The sequence below is a fragment of the Felis catus genome, chromosome D4 (genome assembly GCF_018350175.1).
Source record: "Felis catus isolate Fca126 chromosome D4, F.catus_Fca126_mat1.0, whole genome shotgun sequence".
In the NCBI taxonomy this organism is placed as follows: Eukaryota; Metazoa; Chordata; class Mammalia; order Carnivora; family Felidae; genus Felis; species Felis catus.
In genome coordinates, this window is record NC_058380.1 from 35,376,825 (window position 1) to 35,395,656 (window position 18,832).

Consider the following 18,832-nt stretch of genomic DNA (forward strand, 5'->3'; position numbering starts at 1 on the left):
CTAGTATTCTTGTTGAGAGATAATTTGAAACTATCATGTTTTGCTTTACCAGGGGGAGTTATCAGTATTTCCAAACACAAAGGAGACATTTCTGTAAATTTATTGTAAGCAACAGCAATTTTAAACAGACCTAAGCTCATTGCAATGCACAATTCCAGTTCTTTTTTAGAGCCTGTACATATTATTAAAGACTGGGGGCAAAAAAGAGGTTTTTTTTTTTCTTATGTATGTATTACTTGTATCTGTTATATATATAAGCATAAGTGTGGATGTATACGTTCTTAATAAATGCACTTGTAAAATCTATTGCTACTTTGAAATTTTATCACTGCTCTAAGCTTGTAAGTTTTCAAGACTCACAATTCCTGGTACATGCAACAAAATTATCTAGGCAATAGAAAGTCATAAAAAATGGTCATAAGCTTTTAGAAGTTTAATTTTATAGGAATAAATGAAAATATTACAAAAAATGTTGATTGGTAATGAATCTCTGGATGTAAGTGTGATTTTAAATATATTTCAAAAGTCACAGCTAATCATTTTATTCTTCTATATTTCAATGAAGAGAAGAAAATTATGCACCATTGTAAATAAATCTCCCAAACCAAAATGGGTTAGTACATGTCAATATTATGTTTTGCCATGGTAATGTGTTCTTAGTCAAAGTTCTCCAATGTCAAACCTTCTAAAGGAAAGCTAAGTAAAAGAGAAAAAGTTATAGAATTTAACGAAGGCTTCTAAGTCACCATAAAGATAATTTAAAATAGGTTTCTCTTCATAAAAAGAATCAAAATTTAATTTCTAAATTTCCATATTTCCATTTTTTTAAGTTATGGTCACAGAAGATTGATATAGATATATAAAACAATGAGTTAAACTTTTTTTTCTTTAACACAAAACAAATTTCTTAAAAATTGGTGATTAAGAAAGTGTCCTAGTAAAGTAACATAATATGAAGCACAGTTATCAATTAGAGCTGCCTACCTAATATCCTTACCAACCTCCAATTTTGTTAAGGATAATGGTGTACCTATATTCAGTATGTTCAGATTCTCACACTTCTTTACAGATGCATCCATGTGACACAGTTTTAGCCAATGAGATGCAATCAGAAGTTGAGGGGACAGAAGTTGTCTAAGGCTTATTAAAGATAGAAAATACTTAAAACGTGCCTTCCAACATTTTACTTCACTCATTCCCTTCTCTCTCTGGGGAATGAAGATGCAAGCTGGAGGACAGGCAGTAATCTTGAAACCATGAGGCTAGGGGCATGAGGACAAAAGCCACAGACTAAACATAGCTGAGTAAATAGTGCAAAAAAAAAAGAGTCTGGTCCTTGATGTCATTACGAATCTGCCATATCAGCCCAGGCCTACCTATTTTGACTTTTCAGATGGGAAAAATAACACCTTTGTGGTTGTTTTGATCAGTATTAGTCTGGCTTATTATTAGTAGCTGTATACTTTTAACTAACACAGTATACATAAGAAATTCCCCCATCCATTTCTGCACAAGAGTTAAGCAAAGGATATTTTAACATGATTTATAGTCTGTAGATCAAATTTCCTTGAGGACACATGCTATTGCCTAGCCTCAGTATATAGCAGCTCTTCTATAATTATTTGGGGAGATAAAGTGATAAATGAATAAATTAATGAATAGTTGTTAATGTAAGAACATGAGTTTTTTTAGGAAAATTATTTCAATGCCAGGAAAATTACTCTGAAATTTTTCTAATATATAGAATAATTTTTACTCTCAGTGATGAGATATATCAAGTTCCCAAAATATCTGTAAGAAAAGTTTTAATTTATATATAACCAAGCCAATGCTTAGCAATTTCTCTTAATGTAAGCCTAATGTAATGTAATGTTACATAATTATTCAAGACAGTTGAAAAATATATGACTGCATTATATTGTAGAGAACTTTTAATGATTACCTATAAATAATGCAAAACTAATCAAAGTAAGTAAACTGCCTCGAGTTATTTTAGCAGATGATTTGACAATAGGTTAATAACAATAAAAACAGCAGTAGAAGGGAAGTAACATGGTTCTGAGGCTTTTCTTCTATCTTCAGGGATGCCTGAGGAATTGGAATTTGGTGAAACCTACTGCAATATTATCTCAAGGAATGAGAAGGAGTTTACCTTTACAGATCCCAAATAAGTGAAAATCTGGCCAAGGAAGATAAACTAAATTAAGCAGCTATAAGCAAGGCACAGTTAATACTGTTGATGAGATGCTGCTGCTCCAGAGGAGTGCAGTCGTGATGCCTGAGGGGTTACCCGGCTGGCTGGTCACAAACACTTGAGAGCTTCTCTGAAATTACCTGCACACATTCTGCTTAGCTCCTGTGACCACACACATATAAGTGCAAAACGGCTGAAACATTGGAAGCTGTTGCTGGAAGGTACAAGACTTGTGCTGTTCTGTTGTTTTTTGTCATATATCCTGTATGAAAGCTAAGTATACTTGGTGTTGGGTAAAACCTCTTTGTGAGTTTGAGAGTCTCTCTGAATCCAAGACCACTTCTTCTAGTAGAAGAAAGTGGGTGATGCACCTGACTAGCTTCCAATGTGACCCCAACACAAAGTACTTAACCGAAGATTTTCCTAAAATATAATAGCATACCACAGTTGTAATTAGCTATATTAAAACAATGTCTCTATGCGACAATATATTCTGTACTTTTCCTCAAAAAATACATAGCCTTGGCTATGGTGCTCTATCTTGCTACCACACTACTGTTTCAATAACTTCTCCCTTGTTGGAGATACTTGTGGCTCCTAAATCCTAGGGTGGGGACCCAACCCAGCAATATGGAGAAAAGTGAAGGAGAGGAGAGAGTGTCAGGGAACATCCTCCTCCCCCAGAATTCACCTCTACCCCTCCTGCTTTCTCAAGAATCTCACTCGCAGCATCTGGCTGGCTCAGTTGAAGGAGCATGAGACTCTTGATCTCAGTGCTGTGGGTACAAGCCCCACACTGGGTGTAGATTATTTTTAAAAAATAATTAAAAAAAGGAATCTCTCTCACTCTACAGTTTTCTGATATTTTAAACTCCCCTTTCTCTCTTACCTGGACCCTTCTCAACAACTTTTAAGAATGTTCAATTCTCTCACATTAAAACAACCAAAGAAGCTAAATTAGGCAACAGAACTTCCTCCTCCAGCTACCACCCTGCCCCCCTTTAGCTTGTTCTCTTTACCCTTTATACTTTATTTTTTTAATGCTTATTTGTTTATTTTGAGAGAGAAAGAAAGAGAGCAGGGGAGGGGCAGAGAGAAAGAAGAAGAGAGAGAATTCCAAGCAGACTTCCATGCTTAGTGTGGAGCCTGATACAGGGCTCAATCTCATGACCCTGAGATCATGGTCTGAGCAGTAATCAACAGTTGGAGACTTCACTGAGCTACCCAGGTGCCCCTCTTTACCTTTTTATTATTTAACATAATCCATCACATCTCTCCACCTCCCAGATAACACCTGTCATCTCTCTCCTCAACTCCTGTAATAGCCTCCTGGCTGGTTTCTCTGCCTCTGTTATGATTCCCCTCAAATCTTTTCTCCACGCTGCCCCAAACACGTATTTTGGGAAGGCAATACAGATCATGTTAACTCCTCACACGAAACACCTTTCCATGGATCCTTTTCCATTTGAGCATTTAGACCAATGTTCTTTAAAGGCTCTTCGAGGCCCTGTGTGATCTCTCTTGCTATCTCTCTCCAGCCTTATCTCCCTGACTGCCCTTAGCAATTTGAGTTTCAATCAGACAAACTTTTCATTTTCACTTTCTTTTACTTACACTCAATATGTTCCCTCTTGCCATAGAGTCTTCCTGTTATACTTTCCATTTACCTAGATTTACTTAACCAATTTCCACTTATTCTGTACATTGCAATTTAGCACCATTTTTCCCCATGAGATCCTTCACCGAGTATATTAAATTCCCTCTATACTCTGATATCATACCTCATACCTTTCTTCCCTAGAACAGTCGTTTTCATCTCATGCATATTGTGGGGATGAGTGAAAGAATACCTACCTTCTCTATTAGGCTATGTATTCCATGGGTTTTTAGACTTAATTTTTGTTCAGTCTTGTAACCCCAGTGCCAGTGTGCCAGTGCCTGGCATATACTTAGTAATAAATACCTGTCGACTAAGGCTGCTTCTATGCCTTTCTCCAATTTTGCTGTTTCTTTCTGAGACATTTCTGTGCTTTCAGTTCAAAGAGGGGGGAGAGAAGAAAATACCAAAGGTGCTGCAATTTTTCTCTTGATCTTTAATCCCCTTTTTATTTTTTCTCCTCTTTAAAACCCTGCAAAGTTAAGTCTCCAGATATGTGATGGGGAAAAAAAAAGTATATATTTCTACATTTCATTCAGATGAATGAATGAATGTGGCCATTCGGATATGGCCTAAGATGCAATCTGTGAGTGCTTGTTTCTGTCCCAAAAGATGCATTTGGCCCATAACTCAAGGGGGGAGAAAAAGTACCAATAAACACTTGGGATTCCAGATATTACTATGTATGGCAAAGAAAGGAGGAATAGGGGAAAAAATGGAAAAAAGGTTTTCCAGTAGAAACCATTTGGAAGGGGAAGAACTCCGGCAGGACTCCTCAAATGGGAGGCACGAGATGGAGGCAAAGCGGACGTACCTCAACCCAAGACCTTAGATTCATTTGAATATATCAATTGAATGAATGATAGTTTTCATTTTTTGCAAATTGTGAAATGAAGGACTTGTAGCAGCTAAATTTCAATTTAGCACTCATGACATGTAGTTCCTTAAAATCTCATTGATTTATACACTTGCTCTTCTTTTTTTCATGGTTATGATAAATAACTAAAAAATTGAGTCTATCACAACGGTGATAAATAAGGTCATTTTTCATTTATAATGGAAAGCTTGTCTTTCTTGAGGTTATATGCCGCATAGGTAGAAACTGAAACTTACTCATAACATGAATGATGGGTAGCTAAAGGGTCCGTTTGTCATAGTTCGTCTAGTGCAAACGAGATGGCTACAAAGCTTAGAGCCCATCCATTTATTTACAGAGACAGATTAATTTTTCCATCTTTTATTTTCTCTTTTGAACCTTAGTTTACAATGAAGGGTCCTGGAGTCTTCCCTGAAACATACACGCACACAGAATGTGACAATTTTCATGGTCTCCAGGTTTCAAATATTTCAATGAGGAAAAAGGAAGACTTTGAGAAGTTTTAAAGACAAGGAAAAAAAAACAGAATTGTGAAAGAAAAGATTAAGATTCAGACAGAATGTAAAACCTTTGAAATTATGTTTTTTTTTTTCAGTACAAAATGATGTTTTCAGGTGAAGAAGTCTCCACCAGTGCCATGTTTTAAGCAGCTGAAACAAGAACAGCCTGTCCTGTTCAGCCTTAGATAGAGATTTGAATTGTATTACCATTACTATGGGGAAATTGTCTGATGCATTTGGCTTGCTAAATATTTCTTCTTGGGGAAAAAAAAGAAGGAATATCTACAATGATTGGCAACAGAACAACATAAAAAATCATCAGAATATTTATATTTTTTATGTAAAAAAACATCCATTAAAGAATTAGGTCTAAGGAATTCATTTTGAAGGGGATTAGCCCAAGGAGCTAACTGACTTATGGATTACAAAAGAATATTTTAATGATACATCAAAAAATGTAGTTGCTTTGGGCATCAATTGAAATATTAGAAATTACCATAATTGAATACATTTTCAAATATAAATAAAATGCAAATCTGACATCAGTTGCTATTTATTTGGATTAGAATGGTAAATACTTTTAATAACACATTAGAAAAATCATTAACTGAAGATCCATTTACTAAGTGACAATAATAAAAACTGATGATCAAATGTGAGCAGATTTATATTTGCAATCCCAAATCTTTCAGTAATTTCTCATAAATAATCTCTAGATTTACCGTGTTTTTCAATGGGGGCATTAATGTTACTTTAAGGAGACAATTCTCCCTCTTTGAGACTGGCTATATACTGTAAGACTTTTGACACTCTTCCTTCCTTGGTACTCAACTCTTCCCAGTCATTAAAACAACAAAAATCTCTCTTACAAACACACATTTTCAACTGCCTCCATGGGTTGGTGATGGTAATGCCTCCTTCCTTCAGAATGATTGCTAAAATATAAAGAAATGAGCTTCCCACCCAGCAAACACTTCACAGTCATCTCTGAATTACTGATTTGCTATATCAAAATGACAGAAATGAAACCAGAGAATATATGGACTAGAGACTCAGTATCGTAAAGATAAACACATTAAGTATTTTCAAAAGGGAAATAAGACATTAATTAGTATATTTTATTTATTTTATTTTATTTTTTATCTTATTTGAGACAGAGAGAGAGCACTCAAGACAGGGAGAGGGGCAAAGGGACAGGGAAAGACAGAATCTTAAGCAGGCTCCATGGCCCAGTGCAAAGCCCAATACGGGGCTTGATCTCACAATCCTGAGATCACGATCTGCACCGAAATAAAGAGTTAAATGTTTAGCGGACTGAGCTACCCACGTGCCCCCATTAGCATATTTTTTGTTTATATATTTATTTTAAGAAAGAAGGAGAGTGCAGGGGAGGGCAGAAAGAGAGGGAGACATAGAATCCTCAGCAGGCTCCAGGCTGTCAGCACAGAGCCCCATATCTCACCAACCATGCAATCACGACCTGGGCTTAAATCAAGAGTTGGATGCTTAACTGACTGAGCCACCCTGGGACCCAAACATATTTTAAAATTAAAAAAAGCTATTAAGATATTTTAGGAAAAGTTGAACTCTACAATGAACCTTCAGGAAAACAAAAAAGACTGATTTAAAATGTGATAATTATTTTATATGTGTCATTTGTTTTCCATGACAGATATGTATACCTTATTTAAATTTATTTTAATTCACTCACAGAGAGAGAGAGAGGTGGGGGGGCAGAGAAAGCACAATTGGGAGAGGAGCAGAGAGAGAGAGGGAGAGAGAATCCCAAGCAGGCTCTGCACTGTCAGTGCAAAGCCCAATGTGGGGCTGGAACTCATGAATGGTGAGATCATGACCCGAGCCGAAGGCAGACGCTTAACCAACTGAGCCACCCAGGAGCCCCTGTATACCTTAATTTAAAATATCAAAGTGAGTTTTTCTCATTATGTTAAGAATATATACAGTATTTCTAACATACATAAGCACAATTGAAATTCTAGGTGTCAATTCACCTCTGTATCAGGATTTTGTCAACCTGAAAAACAGATCAATATAATGTTATATATGATACATATTTTGTTATAAACCAATATATTAAAACAAACAAAAAGTATTTTATTTTAAATGTGATTTTGTAGTGTAAGTAGCATGTATTTAACTATTGTTTTAACTCTTAGCTATCTAAATTATGCACCAGTAAAAGGCTCTTTCCTCTAAAGAGCCTAATAGTATATATTCTAGGGTTTGCTTATCATATGGCCTCTGTTGCCACTACTCAATTCTGCCATGGCAGTGTAAAAGCAGCCACAGAAATAAGATAAAGAAGTAGGCATGGTTGTGTTTCCATAAAACTTTATTTACAATAACAGGTGGCTTTGGTACACACAGGTGTACTTTGTCAAACCCTGGTGTCAATTATAAAATAACAAGAACGTCTTCAATAACATAGATAAACTATGTCAAGAATGCATCTTTTCCATTGCTTTGAATTTTTTAAGAAAATGTGTAAAATTTCTACATTCTTAAATGTCTTTTAAAAATAAAGTTATATTAATAATAGAGAATGGCACACAAATCAGAAGTATATGCCAACTTTTTTTTTTTTAATCACTAAGGAAAAAAATAAAAATAACCATTTTAGTTTGGGACTGATGGTAGTGAATTTCTAATTTGATGGTATTGTATTAGAGCATAGCCAATGAAAGGAATATCTTTTAATGGACTGTTTAGATAAATGGTGTCGATGTCTTAATCTAATAATATTTGAATACCAATAAAAGCTATACTCACACTTCACCAATTATACACACACACACACACACACACACACACACACACACACACAATCTGGCCCTTCAAGGTATTATATTACTGTTATATTTAGCAATATAAGAACACACCAGGGAGTACTTTCCATGACTTCATGTGAATCTCTAGATCATCTAGATTTGAGTTCCATTTCAACTTGAGGAATTCTTAAATCTTAGAGAAGGAAAATCACATCAAGGTTCTTGTGTGTGGTTAGTGCACTGAAATTTCGGTGGTTTCAAGTGTCATATACTCTCTATATGAACTCTAGAAATGGATTAAGAAATTTGGCATTGATAAACCCAAATTCTTAAACCTAGTTTAGAAAGCCATATATTTTAATGCATTCCACTATACCAGTTTTCTCAAAGTGTCGTCCTCTGATCTGTTCTATTAGAACCACTTAGAAAGTTTTTTTTTTAAACAGACATTTCAGTCCCCATCCTAAGCCCATTGGGTTAAAATCTCTGTAGATAGTGATGAGTTTATAAATTCATGGATATATATTCAGGACTTTCTGACATAATCATCCCAACTACATTTCTCTGACTAGCTTCTAGGTGGTCAATGTTTTGGGTAAGCTTATGGTATCGTTAAAGTGTGGATATGTTATTACTACCATTTCTGGATCCTTCATTAATGTTTTCTGTAAGGCTATTGGACTGTGAATGTTCATCCTCCTGGAGTGGTGCTTAAAGCCTATAGGCCAGTTCACAGAACAAATCTTTATCATTATGGATGAGGCCAAATCTTAAATGTATTGCAAAGAGTATTCTTCCATTATTGTTTTATTAGAATATGATGCTATATTGAGTAAGATAATGATTTATGATGAATGAAATACATTAAAATTTGAGAATTAAATATTTGAAAATATATTAAAAGCTTTCTTATATCAATAACCACAGCTTAAAGTGCCTCCGACTACTCTAGTGAATTCTTAATAAAAGAGACCAGGGGAATTTGATTTCTTTCCCAGAAACTCTAATAGTAAATTCATGAAGGATTTAAATGTAGAATGCTGTGTGTAATCTTAATCAGATTGAGATTCATTGAACCTAAACTATTTTCAGGCACATAGTTGTTAAAAAATTCAAGATGCTGAACTGAAAGTAGGATATGACAACTTGTCTTAAAGAATATGAAGTCTACAATAGCTTAATGCTAAAGCACATTATTGGATTTAATAAACCTAACATCTTCACTATTCAAACACCATTCAATACTGGCCAGTTGTACATCACTTGGGACAATTTAGAGTTTGGGAATGTGCACTGACCATGTCTACCAAACAAATAGTATAGCAATCTTTACCAGAATAGTAATGTCTTATACCATGACATCTAAAGAACTTAAATATGGTCCAGTTTATTATCAAGTAAAATATTGGGGGAAAAAAGAGCAGATACAAACTATTAGGAAAAAACTATTAGGAATTATGCAGATTTAAATTGAAAGGGAGCATACAGTGAGTCATATGCATTCATTCATATGCATGCAATCTGCGCTATGTAAGATATGTAATCAGTGGGAAAAATGATTTGATTCAACAAATTGGGTTACTTCTTTCTCATTTGATGACTTATTTTATGTCACAAAAGGTTAAATAAGTATATACATCTTTAACTCAAATACATATGTACATATGTAACCCCCCCCTTTTTTTTATGGAAAATGCTCTTCATCCCAGCAAAACGTCCTTAAATCATATCGTTTATGTGACAAACTAAGGTCACAATAAATTTTCCTTAAAGAAGAAAACCAGCATGAGACATTTTCCTACTTCTGGGAAAAATAACCATTGGGCATTTTGACAAAATTAAGAGTGAGTTACTGTTTTATTTTCACTAGCAGCCAGTCACACTTTGATATGTACATATGCTAAGTGATTTTGAAAAATCCCTGTGTGTTGTGAAATCCCTATTACCTAAGACATCTAAAAGTATTTCACACTCACTGCAGTGTGTTTATGAAGAAGTTTTTTTAAGAGAAAATATCTGTAATTCATGATTATATTTCCAAGTACACCTGAATTCATCAAGTTACCTATTTTGAATATATTATCAAAAATAACTTCAAAAGCAAGCATGCAAACAAGTAGACAAATGCCTCTAGTCAGGTGACTGAAGTTGAATAGTGTCTATTCAATTAGTTTATATTTTATTTAAATATAAAATTGATTCAAATACTGTGCTTCCTTAAAAGGAAATTTCTACACCATGTTGTCTAAGCAACATGACTTTATAGATAAAACACCACATTTTTGTAAGTGATCTATGATTATTGAGTTAAAACTAAACCACTCATAGAAAAAATCAGGTATTTTAAGAAATAAAAACAACTCCATTTATTGTATAAGAAATCAAAATTTCTCATTTTCTTTGTTTCCACCCTACATTGTTCCTAAACAATGTGATTTAAGAAGCTAATAGTGCTAGCAAAACTGGATGGCAATATGCAGAAGAATGAAAGTGGACGACTTTCTTACACCATACACAAAAATAAATTCAAAAAGGATGAAAGACCTAAATGTGAGACAGGAAACCATCAAAATCCTACAGGAGGAAGCAAGCAGAAACCTCTTTGACCTCAGCTGCAGCAACTTCTTATTAGATATGTCTCCGGAGGTAAGAGAAACAAAAGCAAAAATGAACTGTTGGGACCTCATCAAGATAAAAAGCTTCTGCACAGCAAAGGAAACAATCAGCAAAACTAAAAGGCAACCAACAGAACGGGAGAAGATATTTTCAAATGACCTACTGGATAAAGGGTTAGTATCCAAAATCTATAAAGAATTTAGCAAACTCAACACCTCAAAAAACAATTCAGTGAAGAAATGGGCAGATGACATGAATAGACACTTTTCCAAAGAATGCATCCAGATGCCTAACAGACACATGAAAAGATGATCAACATCACTCATCATCAGGGAAATACAAATCAAAACCACAATGAAATACCACCTCACACCTGTCAGAATTGCTAAAATGAACAATTCAGGAAGCAACAGATGTTGGCAAGGATGCACAGAAGGGGGAACACTTTTGCACTGTTGGTGGGAATGCAAATTGGGGCAGCCACTCTGGAGAACAGTATGGAGGGTCCTCAAAAAATTAAAAATAGAAGTACCCATGACCCAGCAATTGCACTGCTAGGTATTTATCAAAAGGATATAAAAGGGCTGATTCAAAAAGGCACATGTATTCCAGTGTTTACAGCAACACTATCAACAATAGCCAAATTATGGAAAAAGCCTAAACTAATGAATGGATAAAGAATATGTGGTATATATTAACAATGGAATACTACTTAGCAATCAAAAAGAATGAAATCTTGTCATTTGCAACAATGTGGATGGAACTAGAGTGTATTATGCTAAATAAAATAAGTCAGAGAAAGAGAAAATATGATTTCACTCATATGTGGAATATAAGAAACACAACAGATAACAGGGGAAGGGAAGGAAAAATAAGACAAAAACAGAGAAGAAAAACAATAAGAGACTCTTAAATACAGAAAACAAATTGAGTGTTGCTGGGGGGGGCGGTGATGGGCTAAATAGGTGATGGGCATTATGGAGGGCACTTGTTCAAATGAGTACTAGGTGTTACACGGAAGTGATGAATCACTGGGTTCTACTCCTGAAACTAATACTACACTGTATGGTAACTAACTTGAATTTAAATTAAAAAAATAAAAAAATATAATGCAACCATAAAAAAAGCTTACCAAGGTACATAAATAAGAATATAGTAAGATAACTGTAAATTAAAATTAGATGAGAAAGAGAGGGTTAATACAGAGAGAGACACACACATGCCACAAGCTTAGGGTGATCAAATGGAACCAAGAATAAGGCTGATGCAAAATACATATTATTGCATTGTGAAAATTAATAAAGGAAAACTTCACTAAAGTGGACTCAGGAGGCTACAATGGGAGGCTGGAAGAGGGAGCCAAGTACTACTCCATGCCAAATATAGGAAGAGTTGTTAATTACCAACTCCAACAGAGGACTCCTTAACAGGAAAGAATCATCAATTACAAGTCTCAAGGAAAGATGTACATAGAATTTCCTATGAGAAATCAACTACCCTTGTAACTCAGGAAATGAGAAACCATCATCACCTTGAACTCCTGCTTTTCTCCAATGGGCTTTTTTTTTACTCAAAACACCTTCCAATTTCCTTTTCCTTCTCCCTGAAATCATGTTCCTCTCCTTTGTTTGTAGGACTTGCCTATATTTTTGCCATAGTTTGAATATTCTGAATTATAATTCTCTATTATCTTGAATGAGCACATTTTGCCAGTAAAATAACTGACAATTTTATTTTGAAGGTTAACAGGATCATAGGAAATGTTAGGAGAAAGGACCTAGTTGGTAACATTACAAGAAGCATGAATGGATGTTTGCCAAACTCATTTTTAAAATTTTTTAAATATTTATTTTTGAGAGAGAGAAAGAGACAGTGTGTAACTAGGGAAGGGGCAGAGAGAGGGAGACACAGAATCTGAAACAGGTTCCAGGCTCTGAGCTGTCAGCCCAGAGCCTGACACAGCGCTCAAACCCACAAACCATGAGATCATGACCTGAGTTGAAGTCGGACACTTAACCAACTGGCCCCATGTTTGCCAAACTTATAAGCTAAACTTTAAGAAAGCTGATTTCAGAAAAGTCTTTTCTTTCTTTTTATTTCTTTCTTTCTTTCTCTCTCTCTCTCTCTCTTTCTTTCTTTCTTTCTTTTTAGACTTATTTATTTTAAGAGAGAGAGCATGAATGGGGGGGGGAACACAGAGAGGGGGAGAAAGGATATCCCAAGCAAATTCTGATCTGACAGCATGGAGCCGGATGCGGGGAACCATGAGATCATGATCTCAGGAACCATGAGATCATGACGTAAGCCAAAATCAAAAGTCTGATGCTTAACCGGTTGAGCCACCCAGGTGTCCCAGAAAATTCTTATGATATAAGGTGGGGGATAGAGAATTTAATATGAAAATTACCAACCACACAATCCTAATGGCTCCATTTAAATAAAAAGAGGAAAAAGCACAATAATTAGAGAATAAACAAAATGGAGGGGAAAGCACACACAATTTGGGGTTTGAGTCCAGTCTCCTTCAAATTTAACACAAGCTTATTATGAAGTTAATGTAGTAAGAAAAATAATAGCCACTATTTCTTGAGGATCTAGTCTATGCAACAACATTGCCCATCCTTCATCATTTCTCACAATAACATTGCAGGGCATTATCTTTTTTTTTTTTTTAAATGACAAAAGTATTTTATTTTATTTATTTATTTTTATATGAAATTTATTGACAAATTAGTTTCCATACAACACCCAGTGCTCATCCCAAAAGGTGCCCTCCTCAATACCCATCACCCACCCTCTCCTCCCTCCCACCCCCCATCAACCCTCAGTTTGTTCTCAGTTTTTAAGAGTCTCTTATGCTTTGGCTCTCTCCCACTCTAACCTGTTTTTTTTTTTCCTTCCCCTCCCCCATGGGTTCCTGTTAATTTCTCAGGGTCCACATAAGAGTGAAACCATATGGTATCTGTCTTTCTCTGTATGGCTTATTTCACTTAGCATCACACTCTCCAGTTCCATCCACGTTGCTACAAAAGGCCATATTTCATTTTTTCTCATTGCCATGTAATATTCCATTGTGTATATAAACCACAATTTCTTTATCCATTCATCAACACCCATTATCTTTATAATCAACATAGCATTTGAGTTTGGGGAGTTTCCGTAATTTGTTCAAGTCCCAAATCTGGAAGTAGAATCAAGACACTCTAAGTCCATCTATTTATTCATGTTCTGTGTTACTAGGAACTTCAGAAACAGAAGCCCTCAATCCAACACCTTACTCTGCCAATTAAACCTTTTAAATTGAGCATTATCATTTTGTTGTTATTTACTTAATGCCCACAATGTGCCAGGCAATTTGCTAGCCTCTTACACCACCAACAATGTCTGGATTTAAATTCCACCTCAAAACTCGGTGTCTCTGTTGCCCTATCAGTAAAACTGAGATAATCATAAAAGCGATTTTATGCTTTTATAAGAAAATATTTATAAAGCACTTAGAACTCCATTGGGCACACACCAGGCACCCAGTAAATGATAGCTACTTCTTATTACTCACGGATAAAGTTTGTCTCCTTTACTTTCTATGTCTAGCATAGGAACAGCGCCTGAGACCAAAAGGAAGCTAAGTATTTTTTGAAAGAATGAATTAACATTTAAGACAACTAAAGAGAATAAAATATAAAGTGATTAAGCAAATCACCAGAGTTGATCTCTTTAGAAGTCTAGATTTTATGAGATATTCTTTCCTCTTGCTCCCTAGCTTACCCTGGGCTAAGCAATGTTTGGAGATTTTAAAGTATTTGAAGCTTTTCACGGGATTTTCCCACCTCTCTAACCCCTTCTAATTACCATGCAGCACCAGCATGACTCTGCATCTCAAAAATGTGTGTCAGAACACTTGTGTTTTGCATTTTATTTGATCATGGCAGTAAACTAAATTTTCAAAGTTTGTGAATCAACTTGTGATTCAAAGTTGTGAATCAATAGGATCATTGACTCACAACCTACAGACATTACAGGGGACTTCAGGCTTTATTTCAGGTCAAAGCCCCCGATTGCACTTTTGGTATCATCAATAAACCATGGGGTCATTCCTGGAAAAGTGCAGTCTTACAGGTGCGCTGATTACACTGCAAGACAATCGGCAGAAGCACAGTCCATCTGTTTCATCATCTCTCTTCCCTCTATGCTCGGTAACAATTGCTCTGTGTCAAACAGAGAGACAGGTAAGGCAGTGTGTCTGGGTCTAAAGTTTGAAATTAGCTCTTTTTCTAAATCTTGAATATGTTTTAGGCTTAAACCTTTGATAAGGTACAGGAGATGAGATCACTTGTCCAAAGTTAAATGCTCATTGAGATGAGACAGGTCACCGCTGTAAAGTTATCATTCATTGGTTGCTTAAAATATGACAGTGATTATTTTGAGAAATGAGGAAAGATGCTTAGAATTGGAAGACTGGGACAAAAAATACACCTTGTCTGCACTTGTTCTACAACTTACATATTTTTAAGGTTTTTACTATTACTTTAGTAAATTAAATTCACTTTTAATTTACTTTTAATTTAATTAATTCACTTTAATAATAAAGTGAATTATAATAATATTAATAACAATAATAATTAATAATAAAAGTAATTCACTTTTAATTTACTATTTTGAATCCTCCATTAGAACGTGATAACCTCAAAGACAAAAATCACAATCTAAAGTTTGTGCTCTCATCTGCACCACTGTATGTGGCCATAAATAAGTAATTTAATTTTTCTGAACCTCAGTTTCCATACCTACAGAATGCATGTAGTCTCTTTCTTTAATTATTTCAAAGAGATTAAACCCAAATGTATAAAAATGCTCTGAAAAAGGCAAACTACTAAATAAACACAGGGCATGATATACATATAAAAAGACAAAAAAATAAAGCCCAAACATTTTTTTTCATTGAGAAAATTTAATGATACATCCAAATTTATTTGGTTAATATATAAAGCAAAAGAAGTTCAAAGTTTACTTTGCCTAAGATCAAACTCAGAAGAATTGTAGGTGGTAAATGATATACCTGAGTGAAATCAAGTGGAGCTTTTAAGTTCTCATGCTGAAAGTGCCTTTAATCTGTCACATATTTTTATTCAGTTCATTAAAGAACATGCATAAACATGGATTTTTTAGTGTGTTTAAATTACCATCCTAAAGATTCAAATCAGTGAGGCATACATTATCAATTTCCTCTTTAATATTCATTGTGATCTACTCAGTGGATTTCCTTCCTAATGAGAGCATATCATCTGAATAACTCACCTTCCTGTGCCCGAACTTAGCAAATTTAGCCTATCCTTGAACAGCACATTTTTTTAAAGCACTTGTTAAACTGTTGTGTGTTTTTATAGCTATATATCTTCAATATCCCTAAATCTACTCTGTATAGGTCTATTCGCCTTGAATTCAGGGTTTTTTTTTTTCTTTTGTTAACTTAAAATCATGTCTATTTGGGTTTTTTTTAGCCAGAATTGTATTTTAGGTAGAGTCTTAAATGATCAGATCCAGTGTCATTAACAACTAACAAATGGACACTACATTATCAAGAATATAGTCTAAGTCTAACTCTTCAAACAATTATGTTCTCAAATGTCATAACTACATGCAATAACAAAGTTTATAGTTACATGTAAAAATATGACACTATGTAATTATATTCTAGTTATTATCAAGTCAAACATTTATTAAAAATGTTTATTTTTAACAAGACAAAAATGATATAGAATAAATATTAGTATACACATATGTTTATAAAAATAAAAGACAGATCCCTCTTAGAGATCTTATGAATGGCATAACATAATGGGGACAAAACACAAGATAAGATGTAGTTAAATTTTCAACTGCATAATTTTACAGTGTATGCAATAGAAGCCAAATATAGACTCGAAGAATTCAAGATGCTAATGGGTGGAAGTGGACCAAAACTAGAAAAATGAATAACAAAGCAGACCAGGAAGAACACAGATGTTACTATAATCAAGGAAAAGGATATAAATAAGGACAATTTTTTTAATGTTTTATGAATTTTTGAGAGAAAGCATGAGTGGGGGAGGAGCAGAGAGCTAGGGGGACAGAAGATCCTAAGGGGCCTCACCACTGACAGTAGTCCTCAAACTCATGAACCGTGAGATCATGACCTCAGCCAAGGTCAGACACTCAACCAACTGAGCCACCCAGGAGCCCCTAAAGAAGGAGAAATTTGAAAACTAAACCAGAACACACAGATCTGGGGAAGTGCATATTCCTGGGAAGCCTTCTCTGACTGAAGCAGACATTATGTTGGGAATTAATGGAATATAAACATCAAGTAAAACTAGATTAGGACAGGTTTGATTGCCAGAAAATTCTAAAGCAGATGCTGTAGGCAACAGAAGTCCTCATAAATCTAGGAACAAGGAACAAACAAGATGTAAGAGCATTAGGAAGGCAAAGAATAGAAAAAATGCAGGGTGAAGAGCAGACAAAGAAATTATAAGAGTAGTCCAGTCATGGGGGAGGAGAACACTGGGGAAGGAAAAGATAGAATGGGAATCTTTTCAAAGTACAACCAATCTCATGACAGACTTACAAAATACATCCTAAAACATGAGGCAGGAGAAGGATTCAAAGTTTTCAGCCATGGAGATGATGAGAAGATGTTTCTATGTGCTTGTGGAATACAGCTCTAGATTCCTCCACAAGTACTAACTTCACTTTGTACTTGCTATCATTTATTTTATGATTATGCTACACAAATCATCATTGCTTTTATCTTATCTTCTACTGATCAATCTGAATTTGTGCCTATGTAATCAGTGTATTAATGGTCCAAGTTTTTCATTTCTCTTACTTTCTTTTTTTAATTGTTATTATTATTTTTTAAGTTTATTTATTTATTTTTGAAAGAGGGAGCACAAGTGAGGGAGAGGCAGAGACAGAGCGAGAGAGAGAGAATTTCAAGCAGACTGTGCACTGCCAGGAAACAGCCAGACATGGGGCTTAGACTCACCATCCGTGAGATCGATCATGCCCTGAGCCGAAATCAAGAGCCAGTCACTTAACTGACTGAGCCACCCAGGTACCCCTCTCTTATTTTCTGTTATATCATAACTGTGGTTACACTGTTTGTGCTAAACAAAAGCTTAATAAAGGAATTAAGTTGCAGGTAGACATTTCTATCAGATAGCTAGGTCCAATCTTAGGCTTAAATAATTCCACAGAGAATTCCTTTATCATGTTTCAACCCACATTTCAAGTAGTCTCAAGGGCTAGGGTGTATCTTACATAGAAAACTCACAGGTAGGGGAAAACCAGTATTTTTAATTAAACTGGAATCCATTTTTCAAAAGAACACATGGATAAATTTTCTTTGTATTTTCCACTACAAGTTGTCAGTTGAAAAAGAGATTCGTCAAAATTTTCTTTCAAGTATCTAGAAGGAAATCTTATACGAGAAACTCTTTCTGTATTAAAAATTTGTTTGATAGGTTAATACAAGAGCTGGCTTTTGGAACTTATTCTGACTCGCCTGCATTCTTGGCCGTCCAAAATTTCAGCCGTGCTGACTCCAGTGAAAAAGCACCACTATCAGGAGTACGATGAACATAGAAGATTTTTAGGAAAAATTACCTACATTTGAATTCAGGATGATGAATTCTCATACAAGGATAGTTTTCTTGTTTTCAGGTCCCCCATTTCCTGCCCTCCTCCCCCACCCACTGCCACACACACACCAAGTCGTCATGTGGTCAGTTTGTAACAAAGGAAGGAACTCAGCATTTGCCAGGCAAGTGTTCTGTGTTCTACCTTGTCTACCCTGAAAGCTCTGGGGTTGTCTTTCTTTGCAGTGGCAAATGTAGTCTAATTAGGTCAAGTACAATCATCCCATAGGTGATGATTACTAAGAGGTTTTGCCATCTTGTATTTCTCTTTAATGGGTTCTCTTATAATCATAATTGCAGAAATATCCTGTAATGATTATATTCATCTTCCAGCGCTGTCATAACAAAGTACCACAGATTGGATGGCTTAAACAAAAGAAATTTATTTCTCACAGTTCTGGAGGCTGGTGTGTCTTTCTCTTCTTATAATAAGAACACCAGTCATGGGCACCTGGGTGGCTCAGTTGGTTCTTACAATACAAACACCAGTCATGGGGTGACTGGGTGGCTCAGTTGGTTAAGC